A 9,730-nucleotide genomic window follows, 5' to 3' on the forward strand; every position below is an offset into this window, starting at 1 on the left:
TGGAAAACGGGTAAAAAAAAACTATTTTATTTATAATTTTTAAATCGGTTCATATGTATGTACAAGTCCACAGAAAGGTTAAAAACTTGTTGAGCTTGGGGAGTACGAAATAATCTTCAACTTGAAAACATTAATATAAAAAAAAGAAGTATGAAGTGTTTCGAATAAAAAGAGTCGATACAATTTACTACTACTTTAGTCATTGGTGTGTTATCCACAGCACTCAGGTGAATAACAAACAATAGATATCGTAGGTTCCTTCAGCCCAAAAGAAATAGAGATTTCGTGGAAACGCTCCTTCATCTCATTTAGCAAAAAACCGAAGTCATTCCTCATTTAAACGAAAATAACTTATGGATCTGCAAAAAAAAAAAAAATATTTTAAAGCAATTTTTGATATTTAACTAAAATTTGATTTTTCGTTTGTAAAATTTCAGCTTTTTTCGACCCCAGCATCGTGATACTTTGCACAGTTAGTAATTTCTTCTGTGACCATATTTTTAAATAAACACTAAGAACAGTGTTTTGGAATGTTAGAAACATTTTTCTACTGCTTTTTATTTCAGCAATCCTAAATCGCCATATAAGCAAATTAGTTTGAGCGTCTGTTTATCTTATATATAAAAATGAATCGCCTTTTTTTGTATGTCCGCGCATTACGCGCGAACCACAGCATAGAAAGAAGTGAAAACTTGCACTGGGACTCCTTTAGTCTTGGAGATGGTCCTAACGGCGGCCTTTTTTGTAAAATCACTCTCGATTTTGCAACTTATGTATGTCTATATTTATAACTCAAGAACAGCTGAACCGATTCGGCTGAAAATTGGTGTTGATTCATAAACAAAAAAATATTTGTTTGAAAACATAAGAAAACAAAATTCATGTAAGAATCATTTGAACATTTTTCTACTAAAACAAGAAAAAACGTTAACTTCGGCTGCTCCGAAGCTAATATACCCTTCACAGGTGTATTTCTTTTAGACCCTATGTGTTCAGTTTGTATGGAAGCTATATGCTATACTAATCCGATCTGAACAATTTTTTCGGAGATTATATTATTTCCATGTCAAATGCCAAAGTTTTCCCATACAAGCATTTGATTCCGATCATTCAGTTTGTATGGAAGCTATATGGAGATTTGGAGATTACATTGTTGCCTTAGAAAAAATCTATAATAAACTTCGTGAATATATCTTGTCAAATGCAAAAGTTTTCCATACCAGCATTTGATTCCGATCATTCAGTTTGTATGGCAGCTATATGCTATAGTAAGCCGATCTGAACAATTTTTTCCGATATTACATTGTTTCTATGAGCAATATCTCACACCAAATTTCGTGAAGATTCGTTGTCAAATGTGAAAGTTTTCCATACAAGAACTTGATTCCGATCGTTCAAAAATGATATATGTTATAGTGGTTCGATATCGTATATATACAGACAGACAGACGGACGGACATAGCTAAATCGACTCAGCTCAACATACTGATCATTTATATATATAAATGAATATATGTACATACATATATCCTTCTGTGTCCTTTCTAGTCCTTTTTAGCCGTTTTCCATTTTTATTAATACTTTTCCTTATTAAATTCATTAATGTTGAATACAACTGCTTGTTGGCAGTTAAATTTTTTTGATATTTGAGTTAACCGCACTGACACAGAGTTGATACCCTTAATACAAAAATACCGAATTTCAAAACTTCAATCAAAATTCAGTCAGGTCTTAAATACAGTAGTTGCCACTTTCGTCTGGCTTTTCGGTTCATCTCTATTTATTTCAAGTGGATATTTCTAATCTCTCATCCTTCTCTCTAATGGAAGTACTGCGAGGATGGAGTCATGTGTAGAAGTTCACGCAAGTGAGGAAAGTTCTCTGATCGCCATTCACTAGGGAGTGGCCAGAAACGATTCTTTTACATATGGCTCAAGCAGCTCATGACTTTCGGTTTTAGACCAAGTATCCTCTGGGTAGCCTAAGGACATCCGTTCGAAGGCGAGCGAATTATAACTTACACAGCGTTGTGCGCTGGGTTTGGGACACGCCACGTAAAAAACGCCCCTAATGAAAAGATACCAACTGCCTCGGATGAGAGACCCCCATTTTGATGACGACCACAGCAAACGAAACAAGGATTATGATTTGAGGGCATGCACCTCGAATGTCCGGTTCCTTAATGGGGAAGGTGCCGCTGCCCAGCTGGTTGATGTCATCGCGAAAATAAAGGCTGACATCACCGCCGTCCAAGAAATGCGTTGGACGAGACAAGGACTGAGACGAGTAGGTCCTTGTGGCATTTACTACAGTGGTCATATAAAGGAGTGCAAATTTGGTGTGAAATTCATGGTGGGAGAGAGACTCTGTCGCCGAGTAGTGTCATTCACTCCAGTGGATGAACGTCTAGCCACAATCCGCATAAAAGCGAAGTTCTTTAACACATCGCTGATTTGCGCCCACGCCCATACGGAGGAGGAGGACGATGTGGCCAAAGATGCTTTCTATGAGCGCTTGGAGTGCCCCTATGAGAGCTACCGAAACCATTGGTTTCCGGAAAACGCAAAAGAACAGTTGGTACGACGAGGAATGCCGTGTCGCAGCGGAGAGAAAACAGACCGCCTACTTCGCAACGTTATGATCGACCACAACACGTGCGAGATGGGATAGATACTGAGAGTTGAAGAGGGAAGTGATACCATTTTCCATTGGAATTTAAGTGTCCTCTGCCTAATCCACAAAAAGGAGACCCCACAATCTGTGCCAAGTACCGTGGGATAGCCTCCTCAACATCGCATATAAGGTTCCATCGAGCGTATTGTGTGAAAGATTAAAGCCCAACGTCAACAAACTGATTGGACCTTATCAGTGTGGCTTTAGACCTGGCAAATCAACAACTGACCAGATATTCACCATTCGCTAAAACTTGGAAAAGAGCCGTGAAAAGAGAATCGACAGGCGCCTTTGACAGCACGAAAAGGAGCTGACTTTATGCCGCGATGTCTAAATTTGGTACCTGTGTAAACTGACGTTGAGAAACACTAAAAGCTCCGTCAGGACCTCTCCGAGCCGTTCGATACCAAACGAAGTTTCAGACAAGGTGACTATCTTTCGTGTGACTTCTTTAACCTCTCTGGAGAAAATAATTCGAACTAAACCTAGAAGGTACAATCTTCTATAAGAGTGTACAGCTGCCGGCGTATGCTGATGATATTGACATTATTGGCCTTAACACCAGCGCCGTTAGTTCTGCTTTCTCCAGATTGGATAAGGCAGCGAAGCAAAAGGGTCTGTGGTGAACGAGGGCAAGACTAAATATCTCCTGTCATCAAACAAACAGTCGTCGCACTCGCGACTAGGTACCCACGTCACTGTTGGCAGTTATAACTTCGAAGTTGTCTATTTAGGAACCAGTATCAACACCAACAACAACGTCAGCCTGGAAATCCAACGCAGGATTGCTCTTGCCAACAGGTGCTACTTCGGACTAAGTTGGCAATTGAGAAGTAAAGTCCTCTCTCGACGAACAAAAGCCAAACTCTATAAGTCACTCATTATTCCCGTCCTGCTATATGGTGCAGAGGCATGGACGATGACAATAATTGATGAGCCGACGTTGCGAGTTTTCGAGAGAAAAGTTCTGCGAAAGATTTATGGTCCTTTATGCTTATCGCATTCGATGAAACGATGAGCTGTATGAGATATACGACGACATTGACATAGTTCAGCGAATTAAAAGACAGCGGCTACGCTGGCTAGGTCATGTTGTCCGGATGGATGAAAACACTCCAGCTCTGAAAGTATTCGACGCAGTACCCGCCGGGGGAAGCAGATGAAGAGGAAGACCTCCACTCCGTTAGAAGGAGCAGGTGGAGAAGGACCTAGCTTCGCTTGGAATCTCCAATTGGCGCCATCTTGCGAAAAAAATACGGGCACGCTGTTGTTAATTCGACTATAACCACGTAAGCGATTTCCAATCCAATAAAGAAGAAGGAAGTGCTGCGACTTGCAGCATGTTGGAATAACTGGGTAAACTTAAAAAAAAAAAATGTAAAAAATAGAGAAATGATCTGAGTTAACATCAAGGCTGTCCTGTATTTGAAAATTTTGTAATGGAATTTGTCTTGTAATAAAGAAGTCTATTAGATAGGTAATTTTTTCAGGCTCAGAAGGCCTATGGGTTAATTTGCCAGAGGAAACAGGATCAAGCAGTTGCTTCAATAGTTTTTAATAGTTCTTTGCCCTAAGTGGTTGTCAGGCGTGATCCCTACAATTTGTGTTTTGCATTACAACTGTTATTTATGTAAGTTTATAGTCTTTTTATATTGCTCGTATTTTATAACGTGCCTTAGGCTGTAAACGACACTTATTGGAAGTTTAATTTTGAATGCTGTTCCTTCTTCCTCGCTACAAGTATTTTTTTTTTTTTAATAAATTGTTAAAGATACTTCGTTCATTATTTTTTAATTATTAATTAACAACTTATAAACAAAAAAACAGAAATGTAAACAGAAAATGTTAATGAATAGAGAACTGAGAATGTTTAACTAAATCAAAAGCATTTGTTTTAACATTTCTTAACTTGCATTATTTTTATATTAATTAACAACTATAAACAAAAATAAGCACATTTTATATCACAGCATTTTTTATTTCAAGCAGTGTACTTTTTACTAAAAACAAGATAAATGATTTATTTAAAACTTGTTTAATACTTAGTGTGGTATCCGTTAGCTAAACTAAAAGCTAAAATACAGCTTTTAGTCTAGCTGGCATGAACTCAACTAATTTTTTTGTACTTTCTGCTCCAATTATATTCCACTCTTCAAAAATAGTACTTTTTAGATGTTTCTTTTTATTTTGCGGTTTTTACGGATGTTATTTTCTAACAAAGACCATAAATTCAGGATCGGGTTCATATCGGGTGACTGGGCCGGTGGATGCATTAGATCCATATTAGCCAGTTCTGGAGTATTGACGATTTGTGTTTAGGATCGATGTCCTGATTATTTCGGAAATTTTGACGTATCATAAGTTTCTCGGCGCTTTGGATTACATTTTCTTTTAATATATTAAGGTATAATGTTATGTCCATAACACTCTCATCAAAGACCAAATTTCCAACGCCGGCTGCAACGTACATTGGCATTCTATAACATTGACCCGACCATGTTTAACAGTTGGCCTAATGTTACATCTCTGAAGCTCAGTATTGGATTTCCGCCATACGTAAGTCATTCCATCTGAGCCGATAAGGTTGAATTTCGACTTGTCAGCAAAAATTACAGTGTCCCAGAAGTTATAATCCCTGGTTTCCAGCTGCCTGGTTTCCTACAACTCGGCTTAGTTAGTTTTTCTTTTGCTAATGAATTCGCGCTTCTCGACCATTGAAGTCATACGCACGTAGTACACTACCTACTGTTACAGCACAAAATGATTTCTGTAGCTACTCCTGAATCTCTGTAGTTAGCTTGGGTTTTCTTTAATCTTACGCACAATTAAATGCTCGTCACGTGCATTGAACTGTGGAGAGTTCAAAAGTGAAAGGTAATATATTATTTCCATCATAAGTGACACTCCGCGAAGAAAAGGATTTTGAGTTGCTAGTACAAAATTATAAATTATTCTATCCATTTTATTTTTATGAACCTTGCTTATTAAATTTTTTAAATTTAATTTTTTGTTATTCCCTTATTATACATATGTATGTATAAATGTTCTTTCCATAATTTAATTCCTTTTATTTCTTTTTATACTCTTGCAACCTGTTGCTATAGGGTATTAGAGTTTTGTTCATCTAGATCTAATCGAGATAGATATAGAGTTATGTACATATATATAAATGATCAGGGTGATAAGAAAAGTTGAAATCCAATTGACTGGCTCTGCGTCCGTCCATCCGTGCAAGCTGTAACTTGACTAAAAATGAGATATCTCGATGAAACTTGTTATGCATGTTCCTTAGAAAAAAATATTGAGTTCGTAGTTCTAATCACCTAATTAAGATATAAAGCTGTAATTTGGCATAGACAGCAGTAGCAAGGTTCATGTGTGGATAAAAAGTTTTGAAAAAGTGAGCGGGCTTTTAATGTGTATATCACCTAAGCCACTTTTTGCTAAGCTCGAATATTATGAGAACTACCGACAGTGTGAAAATTGATGAAATCGGAAGATAATCCCGCTCACTCCTCAGATAACGGTATTGTTAATAAATCAATAACTAATTACTCCAGAAACATTAAATTTTACCTCCGAGATGGTATGAGAGTGCTTTATGAGAGCCGGTATGAAACTTGCACGATGGGCGTAGCACCGCCCTGTTATTGGTGAAATCCCATATCTTGGGACCCCACCCACCGATTTCGACTAAATTTAGTACGTACAATTTTTTCACATTCCTATATCACAGTGTGAAAATCTGCGAAATCAGACTACAACCACGCCTACTTCCCATATAACAATTTAATATTTCATCTGATTCTCTCACTTTTCAGTACACAAATCAAGATGTAATTAATATATCGGAAAATTTTGCAGTAATAATTCTCTTAAATTATGCTACCTTTTGACCAAAAAATATCCAAATCCAAGCAAAATTGCTCAAGACCCTTGGCACAGACTATGTGGTCATTGTGTGAGATATACAATTGAAATTGAGACAGAATCCTTTCCTGACAATAGTAATTCTGGGTATCAAAAATAGCTTGAATCGGGTCAATACTTCCCTGAGCCCCCATATACTTAATAAAAAGATTTTCGAACAACTTGGTGACTTTATGCTGGATATATCAGCCAATATTTAAGTAATCTAAATGAAAATTTTAGAACGTATTTTACTCATGACAGTATATCATTGTGCCTAAAATGGATACAATTGGCGAAAACTTTCCCTTAGCCGCCATATAACCATTATCAGGATTTTCAAACATCCCGCTGATTTTGTATAATGACCACGTATAATGATTTTGGTTTTTCTAACAAATCTTATGCCGAATATATTCTTTTAAGGTGGTGAAAATTGTCCTCGGCCCGAATCGTGTTGTCCGATTTCGTCCTTAACGTATTGAGATAAACCTCGTAACGTGTCGAGTAGTCGGATCGCCGAACCAGCAGTCCAACAACTCGTTTTTCTGTCTTCCTTTTCACAAAATTTTCGCTAATGTTTGTGCGCTTCGGCTACGCAGCACTTAGAGCGTGATGCATAGTTCATTTTTATGTTGGTCTCACTTTTTACTTAAAAGGAATTACCATGAATGCCGTAGAATATTATGTATAATACCCACTATTAATATTTTCAAAGAAATACTTAGGTCCGAAATTCCCTAATCCATCAGAATGTTGTCCGATTTCGTCCATTTTCACAATGTGTCATATGAATATAAAAAGAATGCCACGTACTATATTTTGTCGAAATCGGTTTGTCAAGTCCCGAGATATGGTTTTTCACCAAAAAGTAGGCGGTGGCGTATTCAGTTATTGATTTATCGCCCTTTTAATAGTTTTTAACAGTATCGTTATATGGGGAGTAAGCGGGGTTATCTTCCGATTTCATCAATTTTCTCATGTTGTCTCTATATAATAATTGAATAAAACGTTCCAATGACATTTGAATTCACAATTTGTTTTAACAAAAATTGTTTCTATGCAAATAAGAACATGAAATAAATTTAAATCAACAAGTATGTAAATATACGCATTTATTTGTAAATCTTTCTCTTTAAAGTATCAAGCTCAAGAGTTTTAATCCGTAACTTCCCAGCTGTCTCTCCTTTAAAGCGATTAATGGGGTCATTCCGTGTAATGATTTCAAAAAATCGACTTTTTTTACATAAATCCATCATAGAAAGTGATGGTTAAGTAATTTTCCGCAATTGAATGCAGTTGGAAAGTTAGAGGTGTGAAAAAGTAAGGTCTTTAGAGCGCGACGCCTACACACCTGAATTTTCAAAACCAAATTGTTTAAACTGGCATCCACGATTTCTCGAAAACGGTTCTATTGATTGTTTTAAATTTTTCAGTTTAATCTTTTTTTATAAAAAATAATCGCAAAAAATTCTTACGTCTGGAGCGATAAATCTCGCAAATTAAGAAAAATAGTTTTACTTTACAAATTTTATAATTACAGCCAAACTCTTAATTAATATTTCGTAAATGTTTGAAAACTCTTCGGTTTTTTATTTCATCATAAAAATTTTCGAAAATACCTTTCATACACGGCTGTCACACGGGATGACCTCCTAATTTATCAAGCTTTTTATTAATATTGGCTTGCGTGATCACCCACTATGGATGATGAGTTTATCCCTCTTAATTACAGATCTCGTCAAGATTTCCTGATCGCAATTTAGGAAATGAATACCATAATCCTGTGTGGTCTTTGTTACCTTCAATAAAGAAGTTACGAAAGTTGGCATTAAATTAGTTTGTTGGTCAAAATGTAATTTTTTCTCTCCCATTTCCCTGACAGTGATATAGTATATGATAGATATGCGGGGAAAAACTTACTACTAGACTAAAGTAATTGAGAACGAATTAAATTTGGCCATTGGATCCTGGAATGAAAGCGGGGCAGTAAAAATTGCGGTAAAATCAATGAAGTAACATCTATTTCGAGTGATTGGTATGTGGGAACTGTATTTTGAACAACTCTTATGCAGCTATGTTATTTTTGTTCAGTATTACCCAACATTCATTCGACCGAATAGACCCGTCAAGTACGCATTGAAGAAAATATAGCAATCGTAGCTGAGAGTGTACACGAAGACCGTGAAGAGTCACTTCAGCGCTGTTCGCAGCAACTCTGACCGACGTAGTATAAACGACTTGGAGCATTTTACGTCGAGATCTTAAATCGAAAGCGTACAAAATACAGCTTTTGCAAGAACTGAAGCCTCTCGAACTTCTCGTTTTCGAGGTAAATTTGGTACACCGATGAGACTGGCTTAATGGATATGTAAATATGTAAACAAGCTGCCATTTCTTCCAGAAAAACGACGGTTTGATGTGGTTTGTGGGCCGGTGGAATCATCGGTCCATATTTCTTCAAAAATGATACCGGTAAGAACGTAACCGTCAATGCCACTTCCGCCACATCGCATCAGTCATGGAATTTATTGAGAGAACACTTCGGTGAGCGAAATAATATCCAAAAAATAAATGGCAAGGAATGTTCTTTCGAATGATAATAAACATCCCCATTTAATTTGAAGTTTCTGTTTTTTTTTTTTTCTTTAGAAAAGTAAGGAACCTCGAAATGGATCAACCCTTTATGACGCCTAACCGAGGTGGAGTATGGATGGAGTCTTTTGGCGCAAACGCAGTAGAAAAATTCGTCCGGTCTCGGGTTGAGCTCAATGCTAGCAAAAATCAAAAGGATACAAAGCAACCTTGCTTTGAGATGTTGCTACAAGTATGACAAACTTCTCTTACCACTTACCGTTAGACAATTTGTGAGATATTTTATATTCATCAAAGTTATTACATATAGGAACCTATTCTTTTTTAACTTGCTTCTCGTCATGTATGTACCAAATTTCAGCAGGTTATCTCAATTTTTTACTCCTTAACTATTTCGATTTGTTTAAGTGTTGTTGATAACCGCTAAGATTCAATTATGAAAGGTTGTATCTATAGCAGAAAAACCAATCAACCAATGAAAATGTGTTTTTTGAGTGATAATTGAATACGAATAGACAACCATTGTACTCTCTAAAACACCTTGATAGAATAT

The 9,730-nt window shown here is 36.6% G+C and overlaps 1 long non-coding RNA gene across 1 annotated transcript; it reads left to right on the plus strand.

Annotated features, from left to right (window-relative positions):
* The first annotated feature begins 8,000 nt into the window (after window positions 1–8,000).
* On the plus strand, window positions 8,001–9,730 carry LOC126763470 (uncharacterized). The gene is made up of 4 exons (XR_007667619.1): window positions 8,001–8,620; window positions 8,677–8,914; window positions 8,987–9,129; window positions 9,235–9,730. It is a non-coding gene; the product is annotated as an uncharacterized LOC126763470 (long non-coding RNA).

The sequence above is a fragment of the Bactrocera neohumeralis genome, chromosome 6, assembly GCF_024586455.1.
Source record: "Bactrocera neohumeralis isolate Rockhampton chromosome 6, APGP_CSIRO_Bneo_wtdbg2-racon-allhic-juicebox.fasta_v2, whole genome shotgun sequence".
In the NCBI taxonomy this organism is placed as follows: Eukaryota; Metazoa; Arthropoda; class Insecta; order Diptera; family Tephritidae; genus Bactrocera; species Bactrocera neohumeralis.